Below are 17,105 nucleotides of genomic sequence, written 5' to 3'. Positions count from 1 at the left end.
GAGAGGCACATGCTGTGCACCTTGGCTTTTGCTGAATTACAGTTGTGACACAGGCTGCTGCCTGCCTTTGGAGAGCTGCCGGCTGTCCCCGGCATCCTCTGGGTGGGATTTGAATGTGTCCTGGAAAACAGATGCCAAGCAAAGGCAGGAGCTCAGTCAGGCTCTGCCTCTTTTCTCCACCACTGGTTGTACCGTCACTAGACCATATTACAATTTAATTCCTCCAACAGCAGGTAAAGTTACATTTAATAACGAATTTAAGAGCAGAGCTCTTTTAGCTGTGATGAGAAGCTGCTCTAACACAGGCACAATGCTACCAACACCAGGGGGTGTTATATTCAGAAATTAACATCTGTAGCACAGAAGTGCTTACGCCTCCGGTGACTGAATACTGAAAGAACAGGTGAAGAGGTGCATCCCCTTCCCTCCGCTACAAATTCAGGCAGAGAGCACAAGCTTGGTGGACTAATTAAGGTACTTGTGAGCTAGCTGTTAAAGGCAGGTGTTTATACTGGTTTTCTTGCTGTTGACTTGTAGAAATAAGGCTGCTAGGAGAGAAGTGGTCAGCTTTCTCTATTACTCTTTATTTGGATCCCTGATAGGCAGTTAAAGCTACAGGAAACAAAAATTTCCCTGAGAAAGTGTATTTGTTTATACTACTTCTATATTTATCCTTCAAAGCAATGGATAATCCCCACTTTTATCTTTGTCCGTTTTGCAAGCTCTAGAAATACATGATCAACCAGCCCTTAGAAAACCCTGTCCAGGGCTTGATTTACAGAAAGAGAAACAACCACATACCTGTAATGGGTATAGGCTGGGAAAGCATGTTCCTCTGGTTTTCTCCATCAGCTACTGGTGTGGCCTGCTTCTTGCTAGGATCAGGTTGAAGGCTTATTTTAAACTCAAAATGCTCTAAATAGAAATAAAACCTCTGGATTTCATTTTTTTTTCTTAGTAAGACTTTAAAGAGAAACAAAGGATCTGAAAAATCATAGCCTAAGAAAAGCTTTTCCTAGCTGGGCTCTCACTTCCTCTTTAAGAAAGCTTGGCTTAATAAAACTAGGTGCCTCAGGTGCACAAAGGTAGCTTCCAGGTACTCCTGCTTGCTCCCCGCTTGGAGGGAGAGCACTGTCTGGGGTGGGAGCTGTGTGAGAAGAGACATGTCTGTGACATATTATGTGGGGATTTTTCCCTTTGAAAACATAATTCTGTTGGCTCTGATCCTGTGTCAGCATCCATTTAATTCCCCTCATGTGAAAGCAAACTGCAGAACAACTGATGCGAAGTTGCCACACAGGGTTATCTTCACGTGCTTGTGTCCCAGCCTGTTCGAGGCAGTGCACAGCGTTTGCAGATGTTGTCCTGTGATGGTTTTGTGGTCCTCTGTGGTTTCTTTTTATTCCACTGCCTGAGGGGAAGGAGCATGTTTCTCTTCCTTCTTGGCTGTAACAGAAGCAGAGGCAAGCGTGACTTCTCCTGCCTGGCGTTGTTCTCCCCCGCAGCCTCCTGTGATCAGCTCCCTGCCTGCTTCACAAACAGCAGATGTGAGGGGAGCTACTGCCAGGCTGCAGGAGATGCACTGAGGCATGGGAGGCACAGGTTGAGTATCACTGTGGCAGATGATTTCTGTGACCTGTGAGAGCCATCAGCCATCAGGGAGGTAAAGCACGCAGGCAAGTTTTAAACAAAGATCCAGCATCGACCTCATTTGAGCATCTGCAGCACTGTCAGTTGAGATGAAATGACAAGGTTCATCAGCTCTCAGGCTTCAAGTCTTCAAGCCGACCACAAACTGGAGGCAGGAATAGTGTCCCCTTGAGGAAGCTGCATTTTCCTTCAAAGCAGCCAGAGCTGCAGGTCCTGCCAGCAGGATGCTGCCCCAGCTGACTCTTTGGGACTACTCAAGACATAGGCTGTTGGGCTGAGATGAGCTGGGAAGTAAAACTGTCCCTGAGTCCTGCTCAGGCAGGGGTTGACATCAGGGGAAGGGTCTGTAGGATTTCCCCATATCACTCCCTGTGTCAGGCTGGGCCTGCTGAGCTGGTTCCTCCTGGCACGCCAGGGTCCAAACAGGGCTCTTTTGGTAAAGAGTTGTCATAGCCACTTTTGGCATCTTTTCACAGGACTGCATTTCTTCATCAGCCCGTGCTCACCCCTCCCAGTGAAAAGTATTTTACAGCCTTAGAAATCCAAGTATCTTTATGTTCCTTGCAAATGTACAGAACATCACCAGAAATCACAACCACACAGAGGAAGACACAACAGTAGCCTTCATCTGTGTCACCCTCCTGCCAGCTTACTCTGCAGGAGCTGCTGTGCGAAACACCACCACATTGCTGTCATCACTGACTAGCCGTGGAAAACAGGGCACTACACATGCACGCGTCTGCTCCAGTTATTTCCCTACTTCGAGTCTGACTTTATGTATAAAGGCTAGAGAGGTATCAAGTGGTAAGTAGCATCTTACATTTGTATAATTAAATCAGTTTCCCCAGAAAGTTGCCTGATGAAATGCCTTCTCGGTAAAGAGGAAATAAAGAATGCCGTACATCTCTAAACTGCTTTGTTTTGCCAGAAGATTTCATTATTTAAGGCTTAGTGAAAGAAGGGGGTGAAGTCTGTCAGCCAGGGGAGCCCTCTCGGGCAGCGTTCAGCTTCCATTGCCTTAAAAAGATTTGATGTAGCCATCGGGCGAGTGTCAGTTCCTGTTGTGGTTATACCCAAAGCCTGGTGAGGAGAGGAGGGAGAGAAGGGGAGTCAGACAAGCACCTGAGAGCACAAGTACAGGCTCGAGTGAGTGCTGCAGCACTACAAGTTCAGGATCCAGAGCTTCACCCAAGGGCTATGAGCTTGCTGCAAACTCCTCACTTGCTATCAACACCAGTGGGGTTGCTCCAGTTGCACTGGGGTGCAAACAAGATCCCCTCTTCCTCTGCGCTAGGAAAAATGGTATTAAGTCATAGAGTCATAAAATCATAAAATGTTGGGTTGGAAGGGACCTTAAAGATGATCTAGTTCCAGTCCCTTGCCAGGGGCAGGGACACCTTCCACTCAGGCTGCTCAAAGCTCCATCCAACTTGCCAGGCCAACGCCAAGTCAATGTACAACACATTCTTTTTTTTTGCATTCCAATAAAACGGATGATTAAGGAGCATCAGGTTGAGATGAACCTCTTGTTCTTGCAGAGGCCCATGTCTACACTCAAACTGCAAGAGCAGAAACCAAGTGAAACTGGCTGTGATGGGCACAGCAGCATTGAAGCCACATTGAAAGCTTGTTCCTGGGTCTATTGAAGTGATATTTCTCCCTATTTCTATCTCTGTTAAGGCTGACCACTGACGTGTTATATTGCCTCCCTGTACAGATGTACAGCCACAACAGCATGCACACACTGGAATACAGGCAGAATTATCTTACTGATATTATTTAGCAACTCAGGCACAGGTTAAAAAAAAGTAAAGAAAGAAAAAAGGCAAGAAGAATTACAGCCCCCTCTCAGAAAATAAATTAAATATTCCTAGTCTCCATCTATTTAAGATTCCTGGGAATCTTCCTGATCTTTGTTTGGGAAATACCTCGTGATAACTTTAACTGAGAAAGGATGGAATAAAATGAGGTGGGACATCAGAATCTGGCCTTTCATCCTGCAATCGGATCTACTGCCTTTTGTCCCGTGTGTAACACTCTTGGCACCAAGAGAGGTCTGCACAAGGGCAGCCGTCTGTCTGCTCCAGCTAACTACAGGAACTACAATTATCAGCATCTGCATTCCCCAAATTCCTTTGCTGATCTCCGCTGGGATAATAGCATAGTTATTCTTTGCTTGCAAATATAGATACTTTACCAGACTAATTATCTGGGAACTACATTTAAACAGAAGCCACATGACATAACCTGAGGAGTTTTTTTAAACACTGTTAATGAAAAGGTGACCTTCGGGCTGTATGAATGGTTTGTGTTCAACAGATGGAAGGATGGAAAAGGGTTAAAAGCAAAACTTTTGGGTTGAAGTTTAGAGAATAACATGGGTTACTGTGAAAACACTTTCCTAAAAAGCCCCTTCTGCTCTTGGTTCCATTGCATAGATGGAGACACAGGGTCTCACAGAGATCAATGCTGGAATAAACTCCAACTAGCTGGAATTAACTTCACGGTTACTAAGGCTAACCCTCATTCTAAAAAGTGGCAAAAATATTTTAAAACCTTTTACAAATAATATACTGTGTCAGTTACGTGTTGATTTTCTAGCAGCCCGGAGGCTGCTTCCATGTGATTGCTTTCCCATGGAAGTCGTGTGATTAAGAACTGACCAAGGATGTGTTTTACTGCGTTAATTTTTAAATCAAGCCCTTAAGTATCTGACTAACGGTGAATTCAGTGGGACTTAAGCTCATGCTTTACTCTAAGTACCTGCTTAAGCATATGGCTGAAGTAGGGTTTAGCCAAGACTAGGTGATCCTGGCCATACCTGGGAAGGTACAGACTGCACAGGGCATCTCCACCTGCTCATGGTGGAATTAGAGCTGTGCTGCAAAACACTGAAAGAACAGCCTACTGCTAATGACTGACATTTGCTTGAAAGGGTGTTTTCATCCCACCTGAGGGCTGCCACATTGCATTGCTGTTTCTGAGACTGACAGGCTGCCAGTGGAAGAGGCCCTCAGTTGCTCAGGAAAGATTAGTCAGCGACACTGGCAATTATGTCTGGATTGATCACCTTGCTTTTCAGGTTCATTCAGAGGTAAGCAATAATGATACCCATGCTCTCTGGTTATGACAGGACTTGATTTGTGGTCTTTACAGAAATTAATTGGAGTTCAACTCAACAGTTTCAGAAGCTGAATGAGTGGAGAGGCTCATACATGCACAGAGGTGGTGAAAATCTCCATTGCACCGTTTCTGTTCCGTGCATGTCTGCAAGCTTAAGGTGTTTTTTTAGTGGCAATATTTAGGAGAAATGCTCTTTTTGGGAGAGAGACAAAAATATACGTAGCTATGTGGAAGACCACAATGGTATAATGGGATGGTTAAGATCTGTATGCCTAAAAGCTGTGTGGTATCACCTGTGGGCACAGGAACAGTGGCCAAGCTGGCTATTGCCAAGGGTGAATTGGAGGGTGTGGATAGTTTCATTTTAAAAGTGGCATCACTTTTTCTTTCCGACTCATCCCTCTGGTATTGTCTCTACTGTAAGTCTAAGGCAGCAGCAAAGCCGTCTGGAGGGCAGCTGGAGGCTGCTCTGCCGAGAGCTCTCCATGGCTCTGGGGTCAGGCTGTGCACGCCCCGCGGCAGCGGGCAGCTCTGGCCAGTGCTCCCTCCGCTCCCACACAGCAGAGCTGGCCTTAGCGAGGATCATTCCACGCTCCTAGGATACAGCAATCATCTGGACGATAAAACCTGGTCGCTGATGCTGAGAAGGCCCTTGAGGCTGCTACCTGCCTCCCTGATAAGGGCTTTTTCAGCATTTTGGCAAGTAATGCAATGCAGGTCGGGTCAAATCAAAATATAATTCAGCCCAAATGTGAGTAATGCACCAGTGCCTAAGCAGCACGGCCTAGGAACTAAATGGAAACAACGTGATTTTCACGCTCAGGGGCTGAGATGGCACTGTGTAGCCTACGGGTACCTGCTGTAGCCATCAGGGGAAGTATCATGGGATTTAAACTGATAAAATGAGTAAAGCAGAAATCCTGGCCGGTTCTGCATAAGCCATTGCGCCGTATTTAATGTACTTGCTGCTTCCAGTTTATCAGGTGTCCTAGACAGTATTAGACTGTAAAAAAGATTGGAAACTCCTGCTAATACTGTGGTGTCTCTTTACTGATTACTGATTTTTACAGACACCTTCTATACTGTCATCTTTAGTGTTGGACAAATTTTGATGTAGAGGAAGTGGAGATATTTGATCCTGGTACAAACCAATTATTTTCTTTGAAATTTATCACGCTATCACAAAGCTAAAGCTAATGAGAAAAAAAAAAATCACAATCAGGAAAATCATTAAAACACAACCAAACACACCAAATGTTACAATATTACCCATATAATTTCAGGTTATGCTAGAAACTGAAATGAGAAACAGACATATAGAAAGTTGTTAAACTGTACTTTGAGTGCAAAATAATTGACCGCTTGTGCAGGATCACTCCGTAACTTCAAAGGGTGGCCAGAACTTGTCTCCACTCATCCATCGATGTCAGTGGAAAGTTAGGGGTGTAAGCAAGGTATACAGTGAACCTTGTAAAGCAAATGGGAGAAAGCCTGAAAAATTTCCATATGTATAATCACCACTGCAAAGTCATGGAAGTACATTTCACACAACACATGCATTCCAGCTGTAATATATGTCTGCAGTATAACTCACCCACCTAACATACAGACAGGAAATAAGGTTTTTCCAGTGTCTGAGTGTAAGAAAAGCATCTGAGTTTAACCCTATTGATGCCAGCACTAGAGCAGGAAGAAGCCCAGAGGACTGTTCACAGGCTTTAGGGATCTTGCTGAATCAGGATCTGAACTGAACCTAGCTGATGGATGTTTTACCTTCTGGCAGCAGAATAGAATGTCTGGGCCAGGGCCAGCTTCTGATTGTGGCATGGTTATTGTCTTCAGAGTCTCTTCACACAGGATGACAGCCTCACTGTTAGCGGGGGAGGCAGCTCTTGTGGGGAGACATGAAGGTGGAAGCTGAGAGCATCCCAGGACCAGCCCACCCGCAGCTGTGAGCAGACTGCAGCCAGCTCAGGCATGGAGAGGCTGCCTGGGCCGCTCCGTGCTGCCGCTGCACACCACATGCAGCTCTTCTGGGGCTTTTCGAGTCAGAAGTATCAAAAAATTGAGCCCAGGTTTGTGCCTGAGGAGACTTGCTGACACTTTTGGCCAGGGAGGCAGCTCAGAGTGTACGGGCACCTACACAGCCAAGGGGAGCGAGAAACCATGGCCCTGTTTCACATAGACAAATCTCTGTACAGAAGGGCTCTAAGGGAATGCCACAGGCCTTACATCTGGTAGCATGACAGACCATGTTCCTGGAGGCCATGAAAAAAAATAGCTGATGGAAATTTCCCCAATCCTTGTCCCTTAGCAAGTGCTTTGGATTTCAGGTTTGCTTTATAACCCTGAATGAGCACATCCTTGCAGGGGAGCAGGGTAGTAGCAGCTTTCCCATTTTCAGAGGACAACACCCAAGCAAAGCTGTTCTGTAGCCAAATGTAAGATTTTAAACCTCCTCCTATCCACAGCTCAGCGCTGCTTGACCTCACACCTTACATGGAGAACACGACCATTCATCAGATTTAGTCTTTTCATAATGAAGAGAAAAAAAATTTCATCAAATGTATCCATGATGCTTAAAAGGAGACCCAACAAACTGCCCTGGTAAGTGCGTCTCCTGGCTACACAGAACTAATCCTTTCAAATAATTTTACTGAGCCAAGGAATATAAACAGGTGAAGCTTACAGCTTCCACAGTGAGAGTTCCTGTGCAAGCAGGACATGATGAGAACTATGGGATCCAACCCAAAAATACTTTCTGGCACAGCACTTGCAAAGACATTGAGATCATGAACCCCATGGGACTACATGTAAGAAGCTGCCTGTTTATAGTGTTTGCAAGTAAGATTTGCAGGACTGGACTCTAATCATACATGCAGTCCTTTCATTTCAAAGCTGTTCTGATGCCCTAAAACCTGTTCAATAAGGGGAAGAAGCTGGCCTGGAGCCTTCTGGGTCTTTCGGGAGATGGAGCAAGGAAGATAAAAAGTGATCATGACCAATGTACCTACCCAGAGCTTTGCCCCTGGGGAGATGTCTCTCCACCAACCCTCAGGTCCCTGGCCTGCCATATTTCACCCATACAGCGATGATTTCCTGCCCCACTCTCTGTACCAACTTACTCTTGAGAAACGAGGAGAGGATTTCCTTCTGGCCCACCCTGAAGGGCTTGTGTCATGAACAGGCACTTCACCATGGAAGCTCGTGGTCTGGCAGGTCGCTGGTCCTCTCTACAGACTCCCTGCTGCTGCTGCCTGGGCTGATACCGACAGCGATGCCAAGTGACTCGCCAAAGACTGTGGCAGGAACAAGCATCAGGGCTGGGATTTCCAGGCTTTTTGCCTTCTTCTCAGATGGGTCCCCTCACTCTGCACAGTCCTCACGCAGGATGCGTGTTCCTCCTTTCACAAGACAGGCTCAGAAATTGTAGGACTCTGCTGAGTTATATTATACAGTAATTCAAGCAGCATCTTTAAGGATATACTAAATTAAATTGTTAACTATACCCCTGAAATCCTTCTTCTTGAAAGACCATTTCTACCTCATATCATTTATTAATCTCAGCTGCACTGAATTATTAAACTGAAACCCTCAATTACTCCCATCACTAAAAATACCAGTGTGGCTTTTAGACCCGTATTTCTACTTTTTACTGTAATGCATTCTTCATTTTAATTACTGGCACCATATTTTCAAAGGCCAGTGCCTTATCTTTGCAGGATATTTGTCAACCTAAAAAAAGGTTGACGAGTGAATAAATCATTAGGTGTGACAAGCAGTGAATTCTTGAAGGAGAAGCATGTGGAAAAAGTGCCATTATGTAGGCGAACCAAAGACATGTCAAAGTGAAGTAACAGGAGGAAACATCATTTGCTTCTCCTGTCACAGGTGTGTGTTGCTCAAGACACTTTTCTGGTGTTCATTAGAAGAAGGAGACTGAGTAGAAATTTTTCTGTGAAGGGAAAGAAATCTTTTGTAAAAATGGGTAAGTTTGTGGACTAAAAGGGTTAAAAGGTGTCCCCAGCTAAAATTCCTGAATGAAGAAATCAAGATCGTTTCTAATCAAACCCACAAAAGATGCTCAAATAACAACCCCAGCCTGAAGTAAGCTTCATCTGGCAGATGGCTCCTAGCAGTGAACTGCTGCAGTCCTCTGATTGCCATTAATTTTTCTGATTCAAAGAGCAGACGCTTTGCCATGAAAATCCCATCCCCAAAGTCTGTCAATGGTCTAACTTGTGGAGGCCCAACATACAAACTCCTCTGCACCAGTACGCAGGAATGGTAACTAACTCAGGAATGATAAAAGAGTGTCATCGGTGTGGGCCAACCCATTTCTGAGCACCCCACTGACCTGCCAGCTGGTCAGGGTAACTAGAAAGCTCTCCTTAGGAGAGTAGAGGGTTGGTTGTGATGTGGGGTTGCCAGCTGTGTTAGCTCTGCTCCAACCAGAAGAGACACTTTAAAAAACAGACAGCACACACTGATGAAGTGCCCAGCAAAACACTGGTGTGTGGACACAGATGTCTTTACCTTGGTTAGTAGCCCATGTTGATGCCTCTCATGCCACATTTTCATTTTTGCTACCCAGGCCAGCCGTCTGTGTCAAAGTCACTCCCCTGCCTTCTTGTGCAGACACTCGCCAGCTGTGACACCTGATAGGGTTATGATATGGGCACTGCCTTGCAGGAAAGCTGGCTTTAGGTTCTCTAAGGTAATTCCTGTCAGCTGATGGTCACAAATAATTATCACCAGTATTCAAGTTGGAGTACATGTGAGGAGACAGGAAAATTCCCAGCACTACATCCTAAAGTCAAATGCAATACTGGGCTTGCTTTCTTAGGGAGCAGCAATGTATCCAGCCATCATCTTTTTAAATTCACCTCCACCTAGTACAACAAGAGTCATTCTTTTTCTGTCTAGTTTCTTTCTTATTTGTGTGCTTTCAATTTCACTACTTGTAAAAATTCCAGGACCAACAATGACTTCAGCAAATAGAGATAAAGTAGAAAATGCAGGGAAGACTCTAGAGACAACACTGGATTTTTTACTTACAAGACAAATAATGTATTACATTATACCTCTATTCCCTCTCTAACCTTTTTAATAAGAAGAGACAAACACAAGCCCAGCTGCACATAGCAAACATCTGACAGGGTCAAAAACTTTTAACCCACAGCATATGTGGTTGTACTAAAGACGCTATGAAAAGTAGTTTTCTGGGACTTCTACCACCAGAAGAATACTCTGGAGATGATTTATATAAAGGCCCTGCTAGTTTTTCAATCTCATCTAGTGCCAGCTGGAAACACAGGAGTAACCACCCCTGATGATGAACCACTACTGCAGAGCAGGAGTAGTACAGGATGGGGGTTACGATTTTCTCTTGTGCCACTCCCAGTCAAGCAGGTTCAGTTTTGATGTACCAGCCATCTCCTGCAGACATGAGAAGGGATCTTAGACCTTTGCCTTTCTGGAGTTACTGGATCTCCTCAGCCATCTGTGTCCTTCAAGGGTAGGGTTGGAAGATTCATTAACTCACCTTACCTGTTGCCTTGTTCATTTAGCATCAGGCAAAGAGACTGGATTTTGAAAGATGTAATCATGTTTCCTCAAAGTGTTTCCCAGAGTAATTCTAGCCTACCAGTTGAGAGGGAAAAAAGGTAAATTCTTGAGTTCTACCCCTGGCTCTTCTCCTCTAGGGGACAAAACAATGAGAAAAGAAGTAGACCTTGTCCCGCATACATGGAGAGTTCCCTCTACCCACTGGTACAGTGAGCACTACACCCAAAGACTGTCCTCCAGCTTTTAATTTACTGCATGAGGGGTAGCATCAGTGTCACACTGAGGAACCAGCAGCCAGGGCTGCTCTGAGAGCTGTCAGAAACACCCTCTATTTCAGGGGTAGATGTGCCTCTTACATGCCTGGTAATGCCCTTGGTATGCTCAAGAAAGCCATGCTTTTTTATACCTTGTTCTTTTGTCCAGTCTCTGCATTTCTGTATAGTTCTGATGAAAGCTTCAGTTTGCTTCTTATTTTAAAAGGGGACAAGAAAAATCAAAACACAGAATGCATATGAACAAGAAAAAGATCTGAGAAGACACAAAGAAGGGCTAAATCTTCAAGGACCATCAGTTGACGATTCAATACAGAAAGATCCCTCTTTGCAATTCATAAATGCTACTGAAGAAGGTGAATGTCATTTTTATTAATTAAAATGGCTCTTAATGTTTATATATGCATTAACTATCCTACCCATTTTTAATAGTCACTATTGCACCATAGGTGCAAGGGGACCACATCATGTTCCAGACGTTGCTTCTTGGGCAACAAAACTAGATGAGCCCTTAATATAATGTGGTTGGTCAACTCTTTTTAATTTATATCTCAACACCAACTAAAGCCCCCATCTTTCACTCTGCTGCTGGTGTTAGAGCCCCACTGCAGTTCTTAGAAGTGGCTCTGCTATTCTGTGCCGTTGGCTTTTGAATGAAACATGAGGCTCCTCAGCACCCCAGGAGGCTGAGCATGCTTTAACAGCCCAGCCCCAGTCTCAGTACAAGGACTGCCCTTTAATTCCACTTAAATAAATTCAGTGTTGTTGGTTTTGCCCCTGCTCAGAAAGGAGCTTAGTGGGAAAGTCAAAACAGATCTCAGCCAAAGGGAAAAAATAATAAAGCAAGCCCATAAATTAAGTCAAGCAAGTGTATCCTAGGAACAAGAAAGCTCATGCAGACGAGGCAAACCATGCCATGCATAGAAAGCAAATCCCCACTGCTGGTCCTCCCTCATGCCATTCCAAAGAAGCAAATCTCTATGTGAAGTGTTTGTGAGCATGCTGGAAACAGAGGGGCCCTGGAAAAATAATTAAGAAATAAATTCCACTATTCGGTGGCATTTGTTCCAAAGGAGACAAAGTGTCTTTTGTGAAACATTCCCACCAGAAGCCTTGCAGAGTTTGAACTGCATCCACAGCCTCCGCTGGTATTAAACCTAAAGTGAGATCTTATTGTTTCTTTTTATTACTTAAAGTCCAAACAGATTTTAAAATATCTGACTAATCAACTAGGTCTGAGCTGCACTTTTCCCAGGATATGAATCAACTTTATTATCATTTTAAAAAATCTATTAGCATTATTATAGCAAGAAGAGCACTACAGACAGTAAGAGGGGGTAAGGTGCTTAAATACAGTAAGGAGATTATGCCTAGACTCTAACAATAAGACCCTGCTCAGTCATCATCTGAAGTCACATCAGGTCTGTAGCATTGTTTGGTAACTAGCATGTATTAGGAAGTATGAGACTTTTAGGAAGAATCAAGCCCCTTCCAAAAACCCCTTCCAGCTCAGGAGGTTTTGGAAACCTAGCTAATGTAGCACCTTACAAACCCGCCAGCTAAGCACCTTCACGTTTACTTTCTTTGCTCTGAAGCTTTGAGAAGTCAAGGTAGATGGATCATACTGCCTTATGCACTGTGGGAGATGGCGCAGGGTAAAAAACCAAGACCAGGCTGATTTGCAGATTCTGCCAGAGCAGGAAGAACAAAGGTCCCAGGAAGCAGGTCAAATTACTGGAAGCATGTCATCTTTCTTTTCCTATTTCTCATGGAGTAAGGTTGGTGAGGTGCAAAATACCTGTAAAGTCTCCCTTGCAGCCAAAATCCCTGTCTCAGCAGGGTCCATTAGGGGAGGATGCGTTGTCATCATCATCTTGCCTTTCTCCTGGGAAAGAGAAACGGGAGGGAAAGGATGATCTCTGTAAGCAAAACAAAGTATAGAATGGAAAGGAGCTGAGAGACCAATTAAGCACTGCACACATGTAGGCTCCCTGCCTGGCAGCTGACCTACAAAGGATATTCAGTGTAGACAAAAGGCTGCACATTGAATTGATAAAGTAACCAGATGCAAAAGCAGTGCAGCATCAAGCCGCGCTGATGGGTCTAGATTACCCTCACATTAACTCTATTATAAAGGGATGATCAATGTCAGATAAATCAAAGCAGATATATTGGCATAAACACCCAGATTCAGGTCCGCTGTCTTGCATATGCTTGGCAATATAGTTTGTGACACTTTAAATGCAAAAGGAGAAGGCAGTGTCCAGAAAATTTCTGTCTTTGTATTTGCAGTTCCGCAGCTGGGTGAAGCTGGAAGAAATCTCCTGCTGGAAAATCCACTTCACCTGCCACCCCACAAGAAGGCAGAGATTAAGTAGGCCACCGTCACCCTGCAAGTACTGGGGGATGAGCCTGTTTTGCTTCTTCTCCTCCTACAAACATCCCTGCTTTTTCCTGCTGGGAAGAAGGCAGTGAGTGACAGCTGGGAAGGGGTAAAAGAGGCAGATGGGGGTGTGAAAATTCGCAGATCTGTGTGTGGCTTGTTTGCAAGTGAGCACCGAATCGTGTCCCTAGACAGACACATCATGTTGAGTGAAAGGAGCTCTTTTAAGCATAATAATCTTTTAAAGTTTATCATTTGAGATGTCATCTGAGTTCAGAGGAATGATTTTTCAACCTATTACACTGTCAATAGCATACTTCCCAAGGTCCCTCTCCTCCCCTTATTAAGAAACACTTTCACTCCTGCTTCCCCGTGACATGGATGTTGGAAGGATGCGCCCTCCGAGGCTGTTTACTTCCATGGAGATCTTTAATAAAAATGCAATGACTGCACACTGTGAAGATAGAGAGGTCTGAGGAACAGGAAATTTAAAGAGACAAATATGCAAAACTCCTCAAGATGCTGCCAAGACAGCAATTTCAGTAGGAAAAACAATGCTGAGTAACATAATTTCCCCCAGTAGCTGCAAGTCATCCAGCAACCTTGAATTAAGCTCCCACCTTTGCTGTCTCTGCGTGGCCTCACTAGAGAGGAATGAAATCCTTTATCAGCAGTACCAAAAAACCTTCCAAACAGCATAAATATTAGAAGTCCCCAATTAAAGTCAGGGAGCTGGCAACTGTCCCACAGTGATTAATGGGTTGACACATCTCCCTATGCCCTGGTTCAGCCATGCTGAGCTAATGTTTGAGAATTTCATAACCTGAGCAGCCCCTTTGCTTTCAGAGACATAGCCTTGGCTGTCCAGTGATTTCTCCAAGAGACAGGTAAAATGAGAGTTTGGTTTCCTCTTTCTCTCCCCTCTTTCTTGAAAACATCCTTAAGACTGAGGCATTGAACAGGGACTACCGAATCGCTATAGTCAGTAACGTGTTGTACGCTGAAATAAAGAACAACTGAACCTTCACACTAAGGAGGAGATCAGACAGAGAAATCTGCAGGACTAGCAGCACGAGTGCGTGATGGACTGATAGTAAAGAGTACTGTATTACTGCCAGGAAAATTTCAGCAGTAAAAAAAGGAGAAAAGTAGGCACAGGCAGACACTCAGTGCATCGGTAGGAACATCCCAGAGTGTGTGTCCTGGCTTCAGCAGCCTGCATGAAGCCATGTACCAGCCTGGCTCCTGTTGAGCTGCAAACACACATGCACATATACATGCATCTACATGCCTAATTAAGATATGCAGGGGAAAGAAAATGGAAAATAACAGAAGCAAGAAAGGTGCCAGTAAGGACAGAGTCCCAATTAAAGACTGAAGAGACAGCTGGCCCATACCTTTCATGCTACAAGTCTAGCTGCAGTTCATACCCTTGAAATCAATTTCTAATTTGCAATGACAAATTCATTTGCTTCTTCTGATGTCTCACTTCTGAGTCACTGAAACATGCTGCTGATGCAGCCCTGGAGGCTGATACCCTACTAAGCTTCAGAACAGGCACCATCTCCCACCCTGCAGAAAGTCCTGAGGAGGTTGCAGGGAGGGGGGATGAGTCTCTTTAACCAGGTAATAAGCGATAGGACAAGAGGGAATGGCCTCAAGCTGCCAAGAGGGAAGGTTTAGACTAGATATTAGGAAGCATTTCTTTACAGAACGGGATGTTAGACGTTGGAATGGGCTGCCCAGGGAGATGGTGGAGTCCCCATCCCTGGAGGGGTTGAAGAGTCGGGTTGACATAGTTCTGAGGGATCTGGTGGAGTTGGGAACTGTCAGGGTGGGGTTCATGGTTGGACTGGAGGAGCTTCAAGGTCTTTTCCAACCTGGATGATTCTGTGATTCTGTGACCCTTCAGTCCTTAGTCTCTCCCGAGGCAGCTACCAAGAGAAGGTCACCTGAGGGGCTGGTATGATGGTTATGTGCCTAATAATCCACCAGGGACTTTGACGGTAAAAGTCACAAGTTCTTCAAAACAGACCTTTTGTTATCCATCTTTTAGTTCCCTCAAATCCTGCAAACTATGGTAAAACGAGCCAAGTTCCTGTGCCGTGATGAAACTCTTCAAAGCAGTTTCTCTTAGCACGCTGGTCTTTCCGAGAAAGTCTGTTCAGACCTCTACAAACAACACCAGGTGAGGTACTGAGGCATCCAGCCATCCTGCCCTCCCAGTTTCCACAACCTGTCTTGTCTGCTCAGTCTCCAGGGTGTCTGGGGACATGGGGACACTGGGCATGGAAGCCAGACAGCTCTGCCTTTAAAGTTCTGTTGGGTCTTTCAGCAGAAAATTTATGAGCACGTTAGCAGAATTCCACCACAGCACTGCAGACAGGGCAAGCACCCTCATTTCCACTTTGCAGCGAAAGGGACCAAAGTGGCAGGAGATAACCGACCTCCTAAGGCCACAAACTATCTCAGTGGCACAGCTCAGGGTCTGCCGTCCTGGTGAGCAGTTCACCCCTGCTCAGCAAACCCCAGAACTTGGAAAAGCTCAAGACCCAAGCGATGCTTTCATCCACTGTGGGTGAACATACAGGGCTACATTCTGGGTAAGCGACAGCCATTCGGTACACAGAAAATACTGATGGCATGCGTGTATACCGTCTCAGACCAGTATCTCTATGTAGCACGCTTCTGCTGCAAAAAACTGCCTATCGTATTCCATATCATTGCATATCTATTAAGTGTGCACAGAAAGGCTGCTAATTGCTTTTCCGTTCACCGGTTATAGTCGCTACTGCTGTAGAAAGTACATTCAACATGAAGTGAATTCATGTTTAGAAAACAGAGCTGCTTCCAGAAACCTCCTGCATTTTAATTACCATCTGGATATATGTGGGATCCTCTGTTTTATAACAATGCTACCGTTCCAGCCGCCTTTCCCACTCCTTTAATACCGAGCTTTTTATTGTTGGCCGTATCGTTTAATGGCAGTGGCAGCGCTGTGAGCAGGGCGCTCCGGTGCTTCGCACCTCCTGTTCCCAGAGGCGGGACCGCAGCAGTAAGGGGTGCCAGGGCAGCACCTGAGCCTAACGGCAGGTCGCGGGCAGTCACACGGGAAAGCTCGAAGCCTGTCCCGAGCCGCTGTGGCGAGTGGTAGCAGAGTGGCTCACTGTTCTGCTGGGGAATCTCAGCAAGTCATCTCCACTTTGCGACCCACACTGAAATTTCCCCGGTGTATTTGTCTTCCACAGTGTCTGTTTTGCAGCCCATCCGTCATCTGAGAGGCAAGGGGGGGGGCGGGGGGAGAGCAGAAAAACAAACACAAACACTCAACCCACGTTTCATGTGATGTATAAGGGGGTGGGGGCAGAGAATGTGACAACAGAGCTGCTGGGAGCTTCACCGGCGGACAGGGCAGGGGGGAATGAGAGAAGGGAATAGGGCAGTGCTGATGGGGGGAGCACAGTGGGGAGAAAGGAGGCCGGCTTGGGCATTTGTGAATGAAGCCTTTGTCTTATGAGCTTTAGTCTGGGAAGAGTGTCTCAGGGGCCACCACCTCCGAGGCAGCTGGGGTGGAAATTCCCCCCCATTCATTTAATGGCAAGCCTGATATCAATCAGCTTATGTGCAGTCTTAATTAATGGGCAACCCCGAAGCAGAAGTAACGGACACAGCACCAAAATCTCCCGCGCCAGCCACACACTTTGAAAGCTCACATGGCAGTTTCACACCGGAGACTATGCCTAATAAATCTACCCAACTGCTTTGTGCTAAATCTCATCCAGGACTAATCTCTCCACTTCTGTCAGACATGCTGCCCTTTCTCAGATGGATGTGTGCATAGCAGTAAGGAAGGAGCTTGAGCAATTTCTTCCAACAGTACAAACTTTTGCTTTCCATCTGGCAATCCAAGAAAAGATCACCTCTAGTCTCCCTCTCACCCATTCAGATAAAAACCTTTGACTGGAGACATTAGGGTTAACAGAAATGTACCCCATGTCCTGGTTCTGTACTTGCGTAGCCCTGCTGAACATACTTAGTTTCCTAGATCTGGCTTGAACCATGATGTTTGGCACAGTATGACTACAGAGAAAAAACAAAACAACCCCCCC

At 45.4% G+C, this 17,105-nt stretch overlaps 1 long non-coding RNA gene across 1 annotated transcript in view; it reads right to left on the bottom strand.

The window, feature by feature from the left end:
* Positions 1-650: 650 nt before the first annotated feature.
* Positions 651-17,105, bottom strand: part of LOC113481087 — a 25,126-nt gene continuing 8,671 nt past the window's right edge. Inside the window, exons 2-3 of the long non-coding RNA XR_003398591.1 lie at positions 12,412-12,498; positions 651-2,730 (exon numbers count right to left, since the gene is read on the bottom strand). This is a non-coding gene — a long non-coding RNA (uncharacterized LOC113481087). The remainder of the gene's footprint in view (positions 2,731-12,411; positions 12,499-17,105) is intronic.

This window comes from Athene cunicularia (assembly GCF_003259725.1).
Source record: "Athene cunicularia isolate RWA chromosome 5 unlocalized genomic scaffold, athCun1 chr5_part2, whole genome shotgun sequence".
Taxonomy (NCBI): Eukaryota; Metazoa; Chordata; class Aves; order Strigiformes; family Strigidae; genus Athene; species Athene cunicularia.
Note: the sequence above shows the minus strand (reverse complement) of the source record. Positions and strands in the feature narration are given on the sequence as shown.